At 45.7% G+C, this 13,749-nt stretch overlaps 1 protein-coding gene across 4 annotated transcripts in view; it reads right to left on the minus strand.

The window, feature by feature from the left end:
• SLC11A2 (solute carrier family 11 member 2) overlaps positions 1-2,763 on the minus strand; it is a 37,301-nt gene extending 34,538 nt beyond the window's left edge. The window contains exon 1 of one of the 4 annotated variants that reach the window (XM_037136860.2): positions 2,744-2,763. The gene's annotated coding sequence lies outside the window, so the exon portion shown is untranslated. The other 3 variants (XM_053661713.1, XM_053661712.1, XM_053661714.1) reach the window with 3 other exon arrangements.
• Between the last annotated feature and the right edge of the window lie 10,986 nt (positions 2,764-13,749).

Below are 13,749 nucleotides of genomic sequence, written 5' to 3' on the forward strand. Positions count from 1 at the left end.
TGGATCTGAGTCCAAAATAAACTGTGTCTAGGCCCCAAGGCTGTAAATGCTGTATTTTCCAATGAAAAATTAAACAGCTAAGGAAGTTGTCAGGTTTCCTGTACCCAAAACAGGCACCACAGGCAGACCCAGTATAGTGATAGTTTCCAACCTTATTTAATGACAACAATAAACACCCAGCAGGAAGCTTCTAGTCATGGGTAATTTATACTATACACTGAGATCAATGTTAATGACAACAGGCTAACAGGATTCTGATGGAAGGTTAAGTTTAGAATCTTTAAAGGGAAAGAAGGCACATGTAGGGAATAGTAAAGGAAAGGGGGGAAAAAACCCTCCCACATGCTAGCAACAGTTCTAAGCACTTCGTGTGTATTTCCTAATTTAATACTCACCCACAACACTATACAATTGATATTACTAACAATCCCCATCTCAAGTATTTGCAAACAAAGAGGCTAAGCAACTTAGGCAAAAGTTTACACAGCCAAACACGTGGTACAAACTTGTAGCGTTTCAGATTCCACAAGAGTCCAGACAAACACAGTGTCCCCCTGGTTTCACCCATAATCACTAAAATTAGGAAAGCAAAAGTTTCTGGAAACCCTTGACTCTCCTTCCATATAATTTTTGCTTTTACTTTCCACTTTAAAGAGATGTCACATTCCTTTAACTTCCTAACACTCTTTGAAAGCAGTGGACAATATGAGAATATCTTCATTTCACACACAGGAAACTCAAGCCCAGATTCCTCAACTTCTCCCCTAGTGATGCACTTTTAAATAGTCTGATACATGAGGTGGGGTATTTGGGAAAAACAAAGTGGAAAAGGAATCCAAAGGTGACATAATAAAAAGTAAGCGACAGCTTTAAAATTAGGTATATATGAAACCAAACAAACGAAGAGCATCCACCCTATTTACATACCATTCCATACCACACTCGACAACTGCACAAGCAGGCCTAAAACCAATCTACACACGAGTACGCAGCTGCCCGCCCCGGCCCTTCGCGGGAAGTCGCTCTATTTGCTGCTCAAAAATGAACTTTTTGTTGAAGTGGGGAGCCCAGGGAGCGGACGAGGCCCCGGAGCTCCGTAGATAAGAAGGCCGCGAGGACCCTGCCATGTGTGCCCGTCGGCCTATTCCGCGGCGTGAAGCGGGTCACCCACCCCACCCTGGATCACGGGTGCCCGCGCGGCAGCAGGTCCAGTCAGGGGTTGGCCACTTCCCCTAGGCCGCAGAAATAAGGGGTGAGGGCACGGGAACTTCAGCGTTCGTTCTCCACCCACCCCCACACCCCACTCCCCGCGCCCTTTTCTCCCTTCAAATAACGCAGCTCCATCTGGACCCAGCGCCTCTGGCCCTCCCCGCCCGCACCGCGTCCCCCGGCGCCTTGTCCCAGGCAGACAGACCCACGAGCCGCCCCACGCCCTCCCGGCCAGACAGGGAAAAACAGAGCGTTCGCTTTACCCCTGACCTCGCTTGCCTTTGCCTTACCAGCTCCGCAGTCACCAGACAAGCTGTCCCCGCGCCAGAGGCTCCATAGTCCGGGACCCGGCGCCAAGCCATCCAACCCCTACCTGCCCCGCCATTGGCCGGCAGCACGGCAGCCGCGCATACCTATTGGCTGGATTCCCTGAATTCCCGGCAGCTGCCAGGGAGCGTGGCAACACTACCGCAAGTCAGGAGGCTCCGCCCACCCCAGAGATCTGGCTGGGGGCGAGGCCTCAGCGGCCTGGGCGGAGCTGCATCGCACAAAACAGGTGCTTACGCTGATTCAGTCCACGGAGTGTGAATTTGGAAGGCTCGCACCCCAAATAAGTTTCGTGCAATATTTCTTCTCGGCCTCACGTTAGCTGGTGGCAGTCTACCTTGTTTCTTCTGGAGACGTGGCTCGCTGAAGTACAGCTCCACCCTGCGAACCCTTTCCTCTCGCCCTTAGAGCCACATCATAGTATCTGTGCCGCACCAAGAACACCCCACACTTGAGAGGAACTGCGAAACATCAGTTACTGCAGCCAGCTCGATCACATCAGATGCCCTACTCCCAAGCCTTGGTAATTAATCATTTTCCTCCATCCTACCCATCAGTCTCACTTCTTCCCCCCGGCTTTATCTCCACTTACCCCAAAGTAATCCCACTCTATCCCCAGCCTCAATCTCACATCCTAGAGTCTTTTTCTGAAGATGGCAGCTAGACTAATGGTGCTATAGAGGAGAGAAAACAAATGGTCTAACAAACCACCCTAATTTTCTACAATGTCGTTTAGAGCTATAGAAACATTTCTAGACATACACCCCCACACACACACTTATAATAAAGATAGCCAAGCTTATTTAACCGAGTCGCATAAGCCTAGAGAGGAAAATCATAAACCCTTCCAACTTCTTTCTTCATGTAAGAACTGCTAAAAGAAAACTTCCCTAGTTGGTAAAAGAGTCCAAGGGATGAGAAAAGGAGAGTAAATTGCAAAAAGGAAAATCCAAATAAAATACAAAGTAAAAAACTTGGGGACCCCAAAACTGGGCTGAAAGCATCATTAACTCGTACAGGCTGATTTGCATACAGACTTTCTCCTGGAGAGAAAAGAAAATGCACAAATTAGTTCTGAGAATCTCTCTATAATACATCCGGGGAGTTTGAGAAATTCCCTCCAGACCAGAACCTTACCGGGGAGTTTGGGAAACTCGTCCCAGCTGGGCAACTTCCCTGGGCTGTTCCATACTTGCTAGTTACTTACTTAGCTCACAGTGTGGTGCCGCCTCCATCTTATGCTGCTTCTTCATTGTGCAGAACGGGTTTGTCTTCTCCCAGTGCTTGCTCCTGTCTCTATATATGCAGACAAGTGCGCCTCCCTCGGTTAAATAAGGGCACTTTAGGCTGCTCTGGGCAACAGAACACTGATAAAGATACAGCACGGAATTATAAGAGGCAAACTACATCCTTCAAAGCATAATCAAATTTCATCTTTGACCTGCCATGAAAAGGGAAGCAGCGTATATCTGCCACTCCTGGATATTAAACGAACAATTAATTGAGTTTGAAAACTTGTAATCTTAAGATTTCATCTGTTCCATTTGGAAGGAGCTGGAGGCGGTGTATGAAAGGGTGGAGTTAAAGGAATTGCTTTCCTTCATGACACCACTCCTCGTGGGTGAAGCTGGTTCGGGCACTCGTACCAGGGCTGCATGTGCAATAGGACTCTGCTCCCCTAAGATGTAAACTGAAACCAATTAACCCCAAGCCTGACAGTTCACAAGTATTTTCCACATAGGTACGTGAGCATCGATGCAATTATGAGGAGTCTCAGGGTGTGGGTAAAAAGGCCACCTGGCCTATCCCTTGGGATCTTAAGGACACGCTGGCACAAGCCCTGTCAATCAGTGATCCACAGGCAGAGAACACAGCTGCACAAACCCAGGACAAAGGGCCTGATAGCAAAGAAAACAAACAAACAAACAAACAAACAAAAAAACAAACCTTGAGACCGAAGAAAAAAACAACAAATCTGGAGCAAGCCCAGAATTTCTCAATCTGGGAGAAGTGGAACTAAAAGAATGAGGAAAATTTGCCTCCAGCAAATAAACAGCTTAGTAGGCCAGCTGGAGGCCAAGCTGGAATGAAGAAGCACTGGAGTGGGGTGGGCTACTGGAGAGAAGGAGGTGCTGCTTTCAGAAAGCCTTCTGGTGGTTTTAAAGAAAATCTCCGTAGGCGTGGAGGATAGATAGAGGAGCCCAGAGCAGCCCCAGTGTGTAAGGCCACATGCAGGCAGCCAGTGGTGTGGCAAAAGTCCCGGAGTTCAGCCATGTCCTGGTTTTTAGTAACTTGCTGTGGTAACCTGTACTTTAATAATGGTAATGGGAGAGTCGTGTACTTAAGCGGCAAGGGCTTCATTATGGAATGTAGCCCGATTTCCAGGTGGGATAGGTTTCTCTTTTGCAGGCTTGTTTTCTCAAGCATCTGGTCTGAAGCTTCTGAGGGCAGACTTCCAAGGTCTAGATGAATGGTTGATGGCAAGTTTTATGGTTTTTGTTTTTTAACCAATTTGAGGAAAACGAATGAATTTGACACAGAATTAAGGTAAGGTTTGTAATCAGTTTTTACTTTTAGCCAGGGGTACTGAAGCATTTTAGTTTGGTGAATAGATGTGAATGTCAATCTCAAAGGCCAATGACTCAAGGTAACAGAAGGAAGCCCAGTCTTGGGATAATCAGAACACCACAGGTTCACAGTTTCCAGGGACAACAGCACAAGTAGTTCTCCACTGAGAAAGTACCAGACAAGGACTTTGAGGTCCATTGGAGAAATGTCTGGTACTTACTATTTTTTCCACCCCTTAGTCAGATTTTTGAAGTATGTAACCCCTTAACTTTACCTGAAGCATTTTGGGGTGGTCTTAACAGGAAAGAGGGTATCTGCTTAGTACCATAAAAATATATGCAAATAAATGTGATAGAAGTAAATACCTTAGAATGAAAAAGAAAAGGAATAATTAACTCACATTAATGAAGGTTGGCTTCCAGCCAGAGACTCCGGTTCCTACACAAAACAGCCATGGAGTCAGGAGAAGAAACTAGGCTGGGATCGTCTGCCCAGGACCCCAGATTCAGGTCTCTAGTCAAGGGTTTCCAAAAGCACTAAAGTCCTCATTACACTTGAGCTTGTCTTTTTGTCCTTTCTCAGACAAGTGCTCTGAGGCAAAACTGGATTGGCCACCAATTTGTCCTTCTTTACAGGAAAGAAGTTAAATAAAATGACCAACTGAAGTGTTGGAGGGAAAAGCCCTATTTTACTTTAGGAATTCCAAAAAAGGAACGCATTCGACAATGAGACTCTACCATAGCCCACTGTTTCCTTTACTCAGCAGCCGCTCTCGCCTTCTACGCCCTTAGTTATCACATAGTAATGTTACCATACTTAAATGCCAGGTTCTTGAGATTTGATGCCATAGAAACAAGCAGTGAACTCAGTACAAGTCAAGTAGATAGTTTGTTGCAAAGAGCTTGTGCACGAGGGAGTCGACCAGGAAAGAGAAGTCAGTCTCCCACAGGGTGCTTGTGGATGGCTTTTACAGGGGTCTCAGGGTGGGCGTAGGGCTTGGGAATGAGGATGAAGTCAGTTGTCTCACGATTGACATCTGGTGGCAGTTGATCCTGGGGTAGTCACAAGATGTTTTCCGTGGTCAGTGGACCACCCAAAGGGCCTATAAAATAATGTTTGTGCAAACATTCTAGTTACCATGAATTGATGAAACAACTATTTTGCAGAAACTGGCATTAAGAAAGATGTTATCGTCATACATCTTTTCCTTTAAGGATGTGTTTAGGTTAATTTTAACCACAGAATTTGACTGAAAGCAAGGAGTCATAGGCCTCTAAGATGAAGATCTTTTCGTCAAGTCAGAATATAGATATTACCCCTTTACTGTCTCAGTGTTTCTCCTGCTAATCTGTCTTCCGTTAGTTCGATTCTTAGTCCAGCCAGAAGAACCTTGAACAGTAGAGGATAATTTTTCCTCCCCAACAGTATTTAATGTGTCATAAACATGAATTAATCCTCACAATAGGCCCTGGCCAGATAGCTCAGGTGGTTACAGCATTGTTGAGCTAGACCAAGGTCGCAGATTTGATTCCTGGTCAGGGCACATACAAGGATCAACCAAAGAACCCATCAATAAGTGGGACAGAAAATCAACACTTCTCTCTGTCTCCCCCACCCCACCCCCAAGGATTAAAAAAATCCTCACAATGAATGTGGGAGGCAGGAACTATAATCTTTGTTTTGCAAATTAAGAACCTGAATCTTAGGGAAGTTAAGTAATTCATCCAAGGACACGCAGCTAGTTAGTGATAGTGAGACAAGATAGTGAGAAAATAGAAAAATTCCTTGGCAAGTGGAATAGGGAAACTGAGACAGATGGCTGAACAATTTACAGTTGGGAGCAGATGGTCACCAGGGCAGAAGGCCCCTAGTGCCTGGCAGGGGGCAAAACTGGGAAAACAAGGACCTCACCCCCAGGGTAACCTCCTCCCCTGGCCTTTCCTCCCTGGAGATAACATCTAGGGCTCAGTTGTATTTCAGCTCCAGGCCCTGAAAAGTAGCAAAACCAGGTAGGCAAAGACCAGAACCAACTGCCGGGACAAAAGACCCCCTGTCACTGACCAATCAGTGGAGACCATGACCCTGAAAGGGCACACCTGGAGAAGTGATGAATATTCTGCTGAGACCCTCCCCTGAGACCTCCCCTAAGATTCAGGCCTGGAAAAAAAAAGAGATAAAAGGCTCAAGACAAAGGACCCAGCCCAGGCCATCTCCTTAAGGAAGCACCCAGTGCCGTTCCTTTCTCCCCCACTTCTCTCTTACCATACATTGCAGAAACTGTAGGGCAATGGGCAGCGGGCTGATCCCCTGAACCAGTCCCAAAGCCCCCTTTTCTCCGACTTCCCAGTGAGCTGAGGCAGCCCCGCCCAGGCTCTCCTGTTGCTTCTATGATAAGCCCTTCCTTCTTTCATTGTCCCAGCTGTAATAAATGCATCCTTGTAGTCACCTGGACTCGAGTTTGAAATCTTTCCTACGTGACAGCAAGAACCCACACACCACAGCTGCCCACAGGCAGACCTGCTCAGGGCCTGGCCCCTGGTAACAATAGAGCCAGGCTTTTGTAAGGGAGGATGAATCTTTCCCTCTACTCTCAAGTTCTTTCAGGTGGTCTAATGATCAAACAGTCATGAGACAGATTAACAAGAGGAAATAACCTAATTTAATATGTACATATGCGTGGGAACCCCACATGTATGAGAGATTCAGAGACCCCACACACACAAACGATTCACAGACAGCTGGAGAAATTCAGCAGACACCATGTCCTGAGCCGGGGATGAGGCAGTGCAGCTCACTCACAGCTTCAGAGGCCATTGCAGGGGAGCGCATGTTCAGTAACCACTTTGTCCTGCCACAGAGGCAGTAAAAAGGCAGTTCTGTTTTTAACTCTTACTGTGGACCAGGCTCCTGGTTTAAATTCTTCTAGATAGTTAAGGAGGCCAGGGAAGCAGAAGTTTCTCTTGAGCCTGCAGGATCTTGGTTGCCTGTAGATCAAAATAACCCCCATACCACTAAGGTACATCTTGGGGTGGCTCCATTCGAACCCCTGTACTTTGAACATAAATCTATTAGACCTGAGAACCTGCATTCAACTACCATATCAAACTGCCTCAATCCTGTCCACCTAAAACAATAATATCCTTCCATTCAAGTCTAGCTGGAAAATTCTCTCCTCATAAAATCCTATTAATGCAAGTTCATTCACTGAACATTCCACATTACCACAAAAAACAACTCTTCTGTACAGATATTAATATGTATCTGTATCATATGTGCCCCTTATTTAAACAGATTTCTCCTTTCCTGCTTACCTTCCACTCACTCTCCAAGTACTCTTTTTCATGCTTTTGTTTTCCTTGACACAACTGCCTGGGGTTGACTGCTACCACCCCTCCCGCTTCGTACCTGGAAAACTGCTCCTCTGTGACACTTCCCAGAATCCCGCAGGCAGCACTGGGCCCATGGTCTGTCTGCTCCCCCGGCATTTCTCACCCTACACTAGCACTAACGCATTCTGTGTATATTTATTGACAACCTACTGTGTACCAGGCACGGGCTGGGTGGTACAGATACACAATAAGGAAAGCACAGCTCCTTTCAGCAGCGATTGCTGCAAAAACTTTTACAACATGCAATACCTGGCTATTTAGTCAGGAGCACTGACCTTTCCCCTTACATTGTCAAGTTAAAAATGACAACAACCAACACTACAATAGCTGTCTGGTGTGAATGCCCTGTCTTGAACCATAAATATGTAGCTCAAATAATTTGTGTTTTATTGCTCACAGGGTGTAATAAGTTTGCGTCTGATTGGTTAATTCTTGGTACCAGAAATTCTTCTATACAAAACAGTCCCCTGATACTTTATTTTTATTTTTTTAAGATTTTATTTATTTATTTTTAGCGAGAGGAGAAGAGAGGGAGAAAGAGAGAAAAACCTCAATGTGGCAGAGAAACATCAATCAGTTGCCTCTTACACACTCCCAGATGGGGACCCGGCCCACAACCCAGGCCTGTGTCCTGACCAGGAATCCAACTGGTTACCTTTTGGTTCACAGGCTGGCACTCAACCCACTGAGCCTCACCAGCAGGGCAGATTACCTTATATTTATACAGCTGGTATTAACAAAGGCCAGACACATAGGTGTTCCATAAGTGTATTATTCCATTTTTTAAATTTTTTAATTGATTTGTAGAGAGAGAGAAAAACATCAACTTGTTGTTCCATTTATTTATGCACTCATTGGTTGAGTCTTGTATGTGCCCTGACCAGGGGTTGAACCCACAACCTTAGTGTATCAGGATGATGCTGTAACCAATTTGACTACCTGACCAGGGCTGTATTAACCCATCCTTTCAAATATTATGGCTGTCATCAATAAAGAATGATAATTAAGATGCATTCATGTATCTGGTTCCAAAGTTCACCTGTCCTAAAAACCACCCTCCCTTTACCCTGCTCGCCTTCCCAGCCATTCCTGTGAGGAGGCCGCAGTGCACAGGCAGGACCCCCTTAAAGTGCGGGACTGATTGCCCCCGCTGTTTGGTGGGCACAGGCTGCTGGCAGCTGTCACATCATCCCCTTTTCTCAGGCAGCCCACCCTGAAGGACCGGCCGATCTGTGTGAGTGTGTGGAGATTCCTCCGTCTCACCCCAACCAGGGACAGGTCTGAAGGTTGGCTGAGCCTTTGTCCTGTGTCGCACCTTGACTCCTCCTGCGCAAACTTGCTTGCTTCCCTTCCCTTAGTGTTCATCCAAGACCACTTCCCGATACACCTACCTGCCTCATCTCAGAGTCAGCTTCCCTTCTTTGTCCTGTAACCTGAAACCAACGTCTCTGAAAAAAGTGCTCTGTGCTCCCTCTACTTCCTCAACACTCATTTAATTTTCTACCCTTTCCGATCCACCCTGAAAGTTCTTGTGAGCCGAATGAGGTCATCATTGGCCATCTACAGTCAGAACCCTCTAACTTCATGTTTCTCCACCTTTAAAGTACTGCGTTACTCCTCTTCCAATTCCTTTTCTTTGGCTTCCATCATACTGGGCTCTCTGGGTGGTTCTGTTTGAATTGCTCTCTCTCTAGTTGCTTTGGGGGGGGTTGTTGTTGTTTTAAGATTTTATTTATTTATGTTTAGAGGGGAAGGGAAGGAGAGAGGGAGAGAAATATCAATGTAGGGTTGCTTCTCGTGGGTCCCCTGACTGGGAACTGGCCTGCAACCCAGGCATGTGCCCCGACTGGGAATTGAACTGCGGTTGTTTGGTTTGCAGGCCCGAGCTCAATCCACTGAGCCACACCATCCAGGGCCTCTCTGGTTGCTTTGATTGCTACTTCTCTTCCTCCTACACCCTTTTCTCTTTTATTTTGAGAGTATATTTATTAAAGCTGAGGAGAGTGAAACAAAGGAAGGGCTTAAGTGAAAAGAAGCAGCAGGAGAGAGCCTCGGTGGTGCTGCTTTGGTTCCCTGGAAACGTAGGAAAGAAGTGAGCCACACAGGGCTGCAGGGACCCACCTGAGAAGTAAAAATCACAGTGACAGAAGTAGGCCAGTGCATGCCCTGGCTGGTATAGCTCACTGGATTGAGCACCAGCCTGAGAACCAAAGTGTTGCAGGTTCAGTTCCTAGTCAGGACACATGCCTGGGTTGTGGGGTGGGTCCCCAGTGGAGGGTCCATGAGAGGCAACCACCCATTGATGTTTTTCCTCCCTCTCTTTCTCCTCCCTTCCACTCTCTCTAAAAGTAAATAAATAAAATATTTTTTAAAAGAAGTGGGCCAAGGCAGAATTGCTATAGATGTAGTCCTGTGACAGACTATACTCCACTCACCGTATCCTTCCCGTTCCTGTAGCACTACCCCGCTGAATTGCTTTGGCTGTTTATCTGTTTGTGTCTCTGCTTGAGGGCCAGGACTTTGTCCTGTTCACTACTGTACCCTTAGGGAGGCCTCTAAGGCTGGTAAAATCCCTTCATAGCTATTTCACCTTCTTGACAATGATTCCCAAAGTCCACTCTCTGAGACTCTTTCCCCGAGCTGTATTGCCCATTGGACTTTCTCCCTGGGTGTCCAGGAAGAAAGTCAGCATTACTATATCCCAAACTATCCACTTCTCTACTCAAGAAAGTCTGCATGGTTTCCTTACCCTCCCTCACATCAAGCAATGCCAGTTGCTGCAGCCTACCTGCACAAGGTCAGTTGTCTGCTTCTTTGTATTTCAGCTGCCACCTTCCTGCTCAGGCTTCCACTGCTCCAACCCCAACATCCCCCTGATCAATCTGATCATTTCTCTTCCCCACTTAGAAACTCTCACCGGCTCCCAATTGCCTAGAGAGTAAAGGAGAAGGAAGGGGAAGGGAGCTCACATTCACTGAGTGCCCACTTCACGCCACAAGGGGAATGTTTTACATACATCATCGCCACATAAGCCCTTCATTCCAGTCGAATTTCATTTTCTCTCTTTCCTGAACATCCCCTGGGCTTACCTGGCCCCATGTCTGGGCTCCTGCTGTTACTTCCACACATAATTCTAGTATTGAAATCCTGTCCATTTTTTTTCAATTCTTGCCTGAGGATATGTTTGTTAATCTTGAGAGAGAGAGAAAAGGAGGGAGAGAGAAAAAGAGAAACATTGATGAGTTCCCTCGAACAAGTGCCCAGACCAGGGATCAAACCCACCACCACATTTTTGGTGTGTAGAACGACACTCCAGCCAGCTCAGCCACCTGGCAGGGCATGTCCTGTCTGTTCGTCGAGACCTAACTCAAATGCCACCTGCTCTATGGAGCCTTTCTGATTCTCACAGGATGTCACCTCTCTGCCCCTAAATCTCTGTGCTTTTTTTGATTCATATTTTTCCTTTCATTAATTATTTTATTCTCCAATTTCTGCCACTAGATTGTGGGCTTCATAAAGATAGCTATACGTTATTTGCATATCATTCACTGAATCTAGCAATATACATAGGACATCATTAGCACTCAGTAAAACAGTTGTGGTCTGAACTATAGCCTGGATTTGACTTTATATATGTGTGACCTGTAACAGTGCTTTTTAGAATGGGACCCAGCACATTATTTTAGTATGACATCAATTTAGTGGGTTAAAATCAGAAGCTTAAAAAAATGGAATAGGAGCCCTAGTTGGCGTGGCTCAGTGGATTGAGCGTGGACCTTTGAACTGAAAGGTCACTGGTTCCATTCCCAATCAGGGCACATGCCTGGGTTGTGGGCCAGGTCCCCAGTAGAGGGCTCACAAGAGGGAAACACATACTGATGTTTCTCTCCCTTTCTTTTTCCCTCCCTCCCTCCCTTAAACATAAATAAAATCTTTTTTAAAAAGAGAAAAAACAATAAACTCATGAAGAAATTCTACAAGTATTAAGAAAACAGCTGAAGAGCCATCGAATAGTCCTTGGATTTAGAGCCAGAGGAACTACATTGGAGTTCTCTCTTTGCTATTTATTGGCTGTGTGACATTGGATAAATTACTTGATTTCTCTGAGCTTCAGTTTAACCAAAAGAATATCCTGCCTCATATAATTATGTTAAAATTAAGTGGTACATATATTCAAGATTATTTCATAAACTACAAAAAGATTGAAAAGTTTTAGGTAAAAACATACATGTTTGCCCTGGTTGGTGTGGCTCAGTGGATTGAGCACTGGTCTGCAAACCAAAAGGTCACTGGTTCATTTCTTGGTCAGGGCACATGCCTGGGCTGCGGGGCAGCCAGGTCCCAGTTCGGGGGTGTGTGAAAGGCAACTGAGCAATGTTTCTCTGCCTCTCTTTCTCCATCCATTCCACTCTCTCTAAAAACAAATAAATAAAATCTTTTTAAAAATTACATGTTCATTCAGTTAATAAAGTGAAAATTAATGTAGTACAAATTATACAGCTAAATGTACATTAGACATGATTTTTTTTTATTGTCAGTGATAGAAACCCAACTCAGACTGGCTATGTTCAAGGAGAATTGAATCACTCATGTACTGGGGAACCCAATGGTATAGCTAGTTCGGGCAGTGCTGGGTCTGGGGACTCAGATAATATCATCAAGACGCTGTCCACCTGTCTCTTTCTTTCTAACTCTCTCACTCCGGGCTCTGCTTCAGTACCAGAGAGGTTTAATTCTCAGACAGGTGTTCCCTGCATGGTGGGTGAGGGCCGCCACCTGCTCTGGGGTGATGTGATCCTCCCAGCTAGCACATGGAGTATCTCCTTATCGTTCCAGCAAAACCCCCAAGGAGGACTCTGATACCTAGCTTGGGTCATGAGCCAAGCCCCAAACCAAAAACAGTGGTCACGCGTGCCTAGGGCCACAGCTGAGCCTTGGAGCTAGGGGTGCAGTCAGCCCTACCTGAGATGCCTACACTGAAAAGGAGTTTGGGGAGGAGTCTTCTCCAGGGGAGGAGTCGGAGATTCAGAATAACCAAGTTAATAAAGCTGAATATGATTAGTTTAGGAAGACATCTTGGTCTCGTCTATTTAACTTCCCCATACAACATTACATAATACACACACAAACACATATATTCTATTTCATTTGGTTCATTCACTAAACACAGCATTGAGAATCCACTATGTGCCAGGTTCTGTTCTAGGCACCGGAATGTAGCAATGGTCAAAGACATACAAATTCCTGCTCTTGGAGAACTTACATTCTACTGGGGAGACAAATAATAAAGAGGTCAATTAGTATATGTCAGACAGTGATCAATTTTACATAAAAATAAATTTAAAAAGTAAGGTAAGGAACAGCAAGAGCCAGAGATGAGAGATAAACACTATTTTAGGAGGGAAGGTTAGGAAAGGCCTCTCTTGGTGACATTGAAGCACAAATCTGACCAAAGTCAAAGAGAAAGTCAGGTGAATCGTATTTGGGGAAGAACTTCAAGGCAGAGAGAAAAGCAAGTGCAAAGACCCTGAGACATGGCCCTGGCAGGGAGTTCAGTGGTTTAGAGCGTCATCTCGAAACACCAAGTTTGCAGGTCAGATCCTTGGTCGGGGCACATACAAGAATCACCCCAGTGAACGCATAAGCAAGTGGAACAACAAATCCAATGTTTCTCTCTGTCCCCCTTCCTCTTTATACATTAATTAATAAACTAAAAAAAACAAAACAAAACCCTGAGATAGGGCCAGTAACTCCCCCCTGGAGCAATACATCTACATTAGAAACGTATTTGCATGTGTGTGTGAACATATTAATCCTTGGTTCTACGTGAAAACATGACAATGATGTGAAGACAGTGATATTGTTGTGGGAGGCTCAGTTCTTCCTGCTGGCGCGTTAAAGACCCGTAAATTGGTTAGAAAGTGAGCAGGGCTTTATCAGTAATACGTTGTCCAAGAGGAGAATGGCCCGGCCGAAGTGGGTGGGAAAGGCACAGGCGCTCGGTCTGTTTGCCCTGAGGACTCACATAATGTATTTGTGGGTGGGGTGAGGGAGCTACATCTTGGTTTGGTGGGTGAAAGTGGTGCATACTCTTCCAAGGGGGGAGTGACCTGAGCACAGGTGGGGCTGGAGGTCATCAGAGTTTTCTCTTGCTCCAGACCACTTCTCGTAGGCAGGTAATCAAGTTATTCACGGACTTTTTCTGAAAGCACTATGGACTCCCTCCCACACCTCCTCCTTTTCTTAAACTTCTACC

Source organism: Artibeus jamaicensis, unplaced genomic scaffold, assembly GCF_021234435.1.
Source record: "Artibeus jamaicensis isolate MK-2021 breed Jamaican fruit bat unplaced genomic scaffold, CSHL_Jam_final contig_233, whole genome shotgun sequence".
Classification (NCBI taxonomy): Eukaryota; Metazoa; Chordata; class Mammalia; order Chiroptera; family Phyllostomidae; genus Artibeus; species Artibeus jamaicensis.